The sequence below is a fragment of the Primulina huaijiensis genome, chromosome 6 (assembly GCF_012295235.1).
Source record: "Primulina huaijiensis isolate GDHJ02 chromosome 6, ASM1229523v2, whole genome shotgun sequence".
Lineage (NCBI taxonomy): Eukaryota > Viridiplantae > Streptophyta > Magnoliopsida > Lamiales > Gesneriaceae > Primulina > Primulina huaijiensis.
In genome coordinates, this window is record NC_133311.1 from 3,724,510 (window position 1) to 3,730,740 (window position 6,231).

Here is a 6,231-nt window from a genome sequence, read left to right on the forward strand (position 1 = left end):
TGCACTTAATAATCTCCTCCCCAATAATTACGCTCCTTGCAATCAATGCGAAACAAACTTATGACATTGACTCTAATATCAGTTGTAGGACTGAGTACTTGCCGTTTTAGTTGATGTTAACGGTGCAACTTGAAGAAGCAGCGTGAATCATGCTAGCTGATTCTGGTAACTTTCAATATTTCTGGCTAGAAGCCGTGAATACTGTATGTTACACTCAAAACATATCTATGATCAACAAGAATCATGGAAAGGAACCATATGAGATCTGGAACGACAATCAACCTAGAATCTCATACTTCCGAGAATTTGATTGTGAGTGTTATATTCATAATAACAAGAAAAATCATTCAACTTCTTTTGATATTAAATTTGATGGTATATTCCTAGGTTATTAATCTGTTAGCAAAGTCTGTCGTGTATTTAATAATAATGCCTTAACTTTTGAAGAATCAGTACATGTTTTTTATGAATAGTCTATTACTACACAATGCACAACTAAATGATCTGAGAAATAGATTGGAATCTACTGATCTTGAGTCTGAAAGTGATATTCAGATCAGAAGAACAAATGATCCACCTTGTGCCAAACATTCTTAACATTGAAACTGATGAAGTTAGCGACATAAACTTGAAAAATCAAGCTCATCTAGTTCGAGATCAAAATCAAGCTGATCCATTTCCAAGTCTAGTCCTAGTTTCTAATACAAATCCCCTTTGACTATTCTTACTGTGGAATAAGAATCATCCACCTGAGTTAGTCATACGTAATCCTTCAACTCTTTTAAGAACTAGAAGCAGATGATTGATGAATTTATGCATGTTGTCTTTATTTTTCAGACTAAACTGAAGAAAATTGATGAAACCTTAGTTGATTCTAGTTGGATAGATGTTATGCAAGAAGAATTAAATCAATTTTACAGAAAAAAGTTTGAAATTTAGTTCCTAGACCATCAATCTATCATAGGTACCATATGGTTTTATAGAAATAAACTAGATGAGAGTAGGATTGTCATTAGAAATAAGGCAAGATTAGTTGCACAAATTTTTAGAAAAGAAGAAAGAATAGAGTTTGATGAAATCTTTGTACCGATAGCTAGATTAGAAGCTATTAGAATCTTTCTTGCTTATGCTGCCTTTGAGGACTTCAAGGTTTATCAGATGGATGTTAAAAAGTGCATTCTTAAATGGTATATTGGAGGAAGAAGTGTGTGTAAAACAATCTCTTAGTTTTGTGAATCATGTTTTACCGGTTATGTGTTTAAATTAGAAAAAGCATTATATTGTCTGAAACAAGTCCCTAGAGCTTGATATGACACTTTTTATAAGTTCATGATTGATCATGATTTTGTTGTTGGTACTGTTGATAAGACTGTTTAAATTCTATTCTGTTAATTCAAATTTATGTTGATGATATCATTTTCGAATCAACTAAGCCCAAACTATGTGAAAAGTTTTCTAAACTGATGCATGATAAGTTTGAGATGTGTATGATGGGTGAACTGACACTTTACCTTTGACTACAAGTCAAACAGTTTAATAATGTAATCTTTATCTATCAAGCTAAATATAACAAGAAACTTCTCAAAAAGTTAGGTATGGAGAACTGTTATTTACATACCTAAGAATTCTTCAATCAAGATAGACAAAGATGAAATTTGACCATCGGTTGAGGAATTTTTATTCAGAGAACTGATTGGATATGTAGAACCCAATAAATCAAACTACGTATAAGCCATTCATAATTGCTATTATTTAAATTAAAAAATAATTTTATGGAGTGTTTAGTTCATTTTAAAATTTGTTAAGTCATGATCATTTATTTTACGCAGAATTTTAGTGTTATCTTTTCGGTTAAATAAACGAGGCCGGACTGGAGTTGGAGTATTGAGATAAAATTTATAATAAGAAAATATTCTTAAATTTAATTTAAGTAAAAGAATAATTTATTTTAAGGTAAAAAAATGTTAAGGATTTATTTAATTAATTGGAGTTAAGTAGTAAATAAGTTCTTTTATGTCCAATAATTAATTTAAAAGCCTAAATTAAAATGTGTAACCAATTGGGATAAATTAATCTAGGCCTATTTTATTTAAGAAATTGTAACTTAACATGTTAGTAAATTTATTTTAAGAATTAGCCATGCATGCAAAAAATTACTATCCCAAATTAATTTATTATTTCACTAAAATACATAATAAGTGTTTAAAACTTTAAGGCTATGTTTGGTGTGTGTGATAAGTATAAGATAGATTATTAAACCTATGTTTGTCTCATTTTTTATGGCCTAATTAATCATGAAGCCCGTATGAAACAAACCCAATTTGGTGGAAAAAACATCCCTTTGATTTGGGCTGATTAACAATCCACTTCCTAAAAATATAACGTAAATTACCAATTTACCCACTGAAAAACATCGACAAGAGAGATCTAGAATTTTAGATCTGCTCTCGCGATTAGGCGTGTTGCGGCTCAGGTTGAAAAGGCTTGGGAAACTGCGGCTCAGGTTTTAGGAAATTAGCATATAATAGTGCATATTGTTTACTAATTAAATTAGCATAATTTATTTTATATTTTTCAGGAATATAATCTATGGAGTCTAGGGCAAGCTCCGCAAATTCTGGTGACAAAGGCAAGAAAACATAGAAGACTCGACGTACTTGGAGTACACATGAGGAAGAAGTTCTTATTCAAGCATTGAAAGACGCTATCAACTGTGGATGGAAAAGTGAGAATGGATTTAAATGTGGGTACTTAACATTTTTAGAAGATGCGATGAAGAAAATGTTCCCAGATACTGACTTACGTGGCAATCCACATATTAATTCAAAAATCCATGTTTGGAAGAAAACACATGGTTCTTTGGTGACAATCTTAAGCAAAAGTGGGATCGGTTGGAATGAGACAGACAAAATGGTTGAAGCTACAAACGAAGCATGGGAATCAATGATTAAGGTATTATTTTACATGGTTGTTTGTTTGGTTAATAGCTGGAATAATTTTTAGAGAGAAACACTCAAGAAAGGTTAATAATCATTTACATGAAATCCTGCATCTGGTTCAGCTCTCGAATTTATAATGTTCGAGGCAACTGTGTTAAAGTTTTGTGGTAGATTTCACAAATATCTTCTGAATATTACTCCGGGTGTTTGTTGATATTAACATGAGGATCTAGTGAAAAGGCACAACATGGACGCACAGTTTTATTCTGATCAAGGAACATACTTTTATAGGTTTGAGTGTAAAGTTTTATTTTAACTTGCTGAATGGATTATATCAAATGATTCATATAAATATACCTCAAATGACTTGGCGATAGCCATGGAAAGTCGGAGATTTGTGCCTAGGATAAATTCATTGAATCCCTTAATTTGACCTTTGGAGATTTTGTGCAGCTACGGTGGGTCTAAAACATAGGTAAGACCAGATTTTTTTTCCATTCTTTTTCTTCTTTATCCTTGTTCTTTATCTAGTTTGTTTTTATAAACAATAATGTCTCCTCAAATTTTGCTTAATTTTTTACAGGTAGATAGTAGTGTATGTTTCTTGCGGCATAGGAAATGGTCGTATTACCATGATTGGTGTGAAATTTTGGAAATGATCGAGCAACTGGTGAACATGCAGAGGACTTTGCAAATGTTGTTAAAGATGTCCCTAATATGAATTACGAAGTATCTAATGACATCGAGGTTGGGCTTGAGGACATATTTCGTGTTGTTGAAGGAGCTGGTGATTCTATTTCTGGGACACAAATCCCCACATCCGAGAAAACTGCAAGCAACAAGTCAAAATCAAAAAAACGTAAGAAGTTAAATGAAGAAGAAGATAGCATCGTTGCAGCCATCAACAATGTTGCAGAAGTGACTGATAAGTGCATTTTGTGCACTTAAATTACCCTTATAATTCAGTTAGATTGTTAGTTTTCTTGGGCAGAATTATGCGTTTTTGTTAGTTTTAGTGTGATTGCAGGAACCTAGGGAAGACGATATATGGGCATGAAAAGGAACGAAAAATGGCGCTTAGAAGAAGATTTTGAGCAACACCTTTCTTTGAAGACAGCAAGGCCCGCGCATATGCGCGTGAGAGTGTTGAGGATGCAATGAAAACCAGAGAAGGGCGCGCATATGCGCGCGAAAGGAGGGACATGAACAGAGGACTCCGCGCATGTGCGCGCGCCGAGGATTGGATGCCCTGGAAGACCTAAAGGTGCGTGCATATGCGCTATTCAAGGTCGCGCATATGCGCGCGACGCGATTTCTCAGAATTAAATAGGTTTCGGCGTGGGCTTTGAAGGGGATTCGGAAATTTTTACAACACAGCCGACCTAACAGAGAAAAGAAGCGAAAAAGTGATATCCAACGGAGGACGAAACGCAAAGAACAGAGATAGAAGACGCTGGATCCAGACACGGAGACGCGCGTTCATCTCTCGTCAACACGTTTTTAATTCGGTTCTTTACTTTTACGCTTTTAATGATCGTAAACAGGTTTTGTATTGATTTAAATTCGAGTATGAACTAATTTTAATTTCTAGAGATTGACGTAGTCGGTGTCGAACCTATGTTATTGACGTTTTGAATTTTCAGTTAATTAATTCATCGTGTTTATTTGTGATTTCTTGTTCTTAGTGCTTTTGAATTACTGGCCATAATTCGATTGATTAAATAATTGATATCTAACACTCGACAGAGGGGATTGAGATTAGGACAGGAGGAATTGCATCGTCGGATATTTATAACGTGCAAAAGACGTATAATTTTGGTGAATCCATGAAAAGAACCTAGGTTGCATTTATTACGTGTTACGTGATTTTGAATAGACATAGTAAAATCAGTAATAGGTAATACATTTCTATTTATCACTTGAAAAAGAGAATAGGAAAATTCCGAGTTCTTGGTTAGTAAACATGATACAATTTAATTAATTGTTAGTCAATTTTAATTTAGCATAGGAGAGACTCGACGAAATCATATCTCTAGACTGCTTTACACGCGGAAACTCGACTGTGTGCATAAGATTTTCATAATTCATTGTTTTCTCTGAATTGATTGTAAACTCACTCCTAGATTTTCTAAATAAAGTTGAGCTATGTCAATTATGGTACTTAATATACAGTTTTAAATAATTACTCCTCGTGAGATCGATATCTGTACGTAAACCAGTACTAAAACTTGACACCGTACACTTGCGGTAGTGAAAATACGCAACAGTGACCAAGAGTTCTATAGCAGACCTTGTTAAACAACTAGCAACTGATGAGAAGATGGAAAATGCAATGGACAAAGCGTTAGACGCATTAGAAGTGATTCAAGAGCTAAGCGCTGAGGAAAAATTTCTTGTTGCAGAGTTGTTGGTTGATAACCCGAGAAAACTGGCCCTTTTCTTGCGTCATGGTCATTAAGGTAGGCTAAGCTTAATCAAAAGGCTCCTCAAATCAAGTTAAAAATTTGGATTCGTAGATCTAACTTCTCTTTGGCTAAGCTGAGAACATATGTTATTTGGAAGGGATTTGAACAATATATGGACACTCTTTGTCAAAGAATTAATTTTTTTTAACATTCTGTATCGGTCGTTCAGTAATTTTTTTAAAAAAAATTATGTTATTGAACATTAACTTAGTTCAAGAATCTAAATTTTATCAACTAGTTGATATATAAATTGAATTGAAATTTATGAGTTTTGAATGTTAGAACTTACGTGATTTGGACTATGTTCTTTGATGGTTTATTTTTTTTTTATTTGCACACACGTCACATAAATAATTTCATGATGAAACTAAATAAAATTAAAAAAATTGAGAAAAAAAATAATTAGAAATCAATATTAAAAATGAGATAAAATGCAAAATCATATTAATTTTTATTAAAAATATAAATTATCAGATAAATACACAATCTATAGTTTAAAATTTATAAAATATTTATTTATTAATAGCCGAACACATGATTTTGAAAACACTGCGACAAATATTATTTTATATACCAAAATTGTCATCAATGCTAGTTTAGGGTATTTTTTTCTCAACAAAAAAAAATTTAAAATTTATCAGACTCATTAAAATCTTACCAAACAAAACATTCTTTATCACTACACATTATATATCCTTACCTTGAGTTTTGTTATCAATCCAATTAGTTATCCTATCCTACACACCAAACATAGCCTAAGGAGTTAAAATTCAATAATTAAGCAATATTTTACCCCCATTTTTTTGAAAGCAAATTTCGGCCACCCC

At 32.7% G+C, this 6,231-nt stretch overlaps 1 long non-coding RNA gene across 1 annotated transcript; it reads left to right on the plus strand.

Moving 5' to 3' along the window:
- The first annotated feature begins 2,542 nt into the window (after positions 1–2,542).
- LOC140979949 (uncharacterized) lies at positions 2,543–5,681 on the plus strand. Its single transcript, XR_012175829.1, has 3 exons — positions 2,543–2,952; positions 3,523–3,868; positions 5,217–5,681. It is a non-coding gene; the product is annotated as an uncharacterized lncRNA (long non-coding RNA).
- Positions 5,682–6,231: the final 550 nt, after the last annotated feature.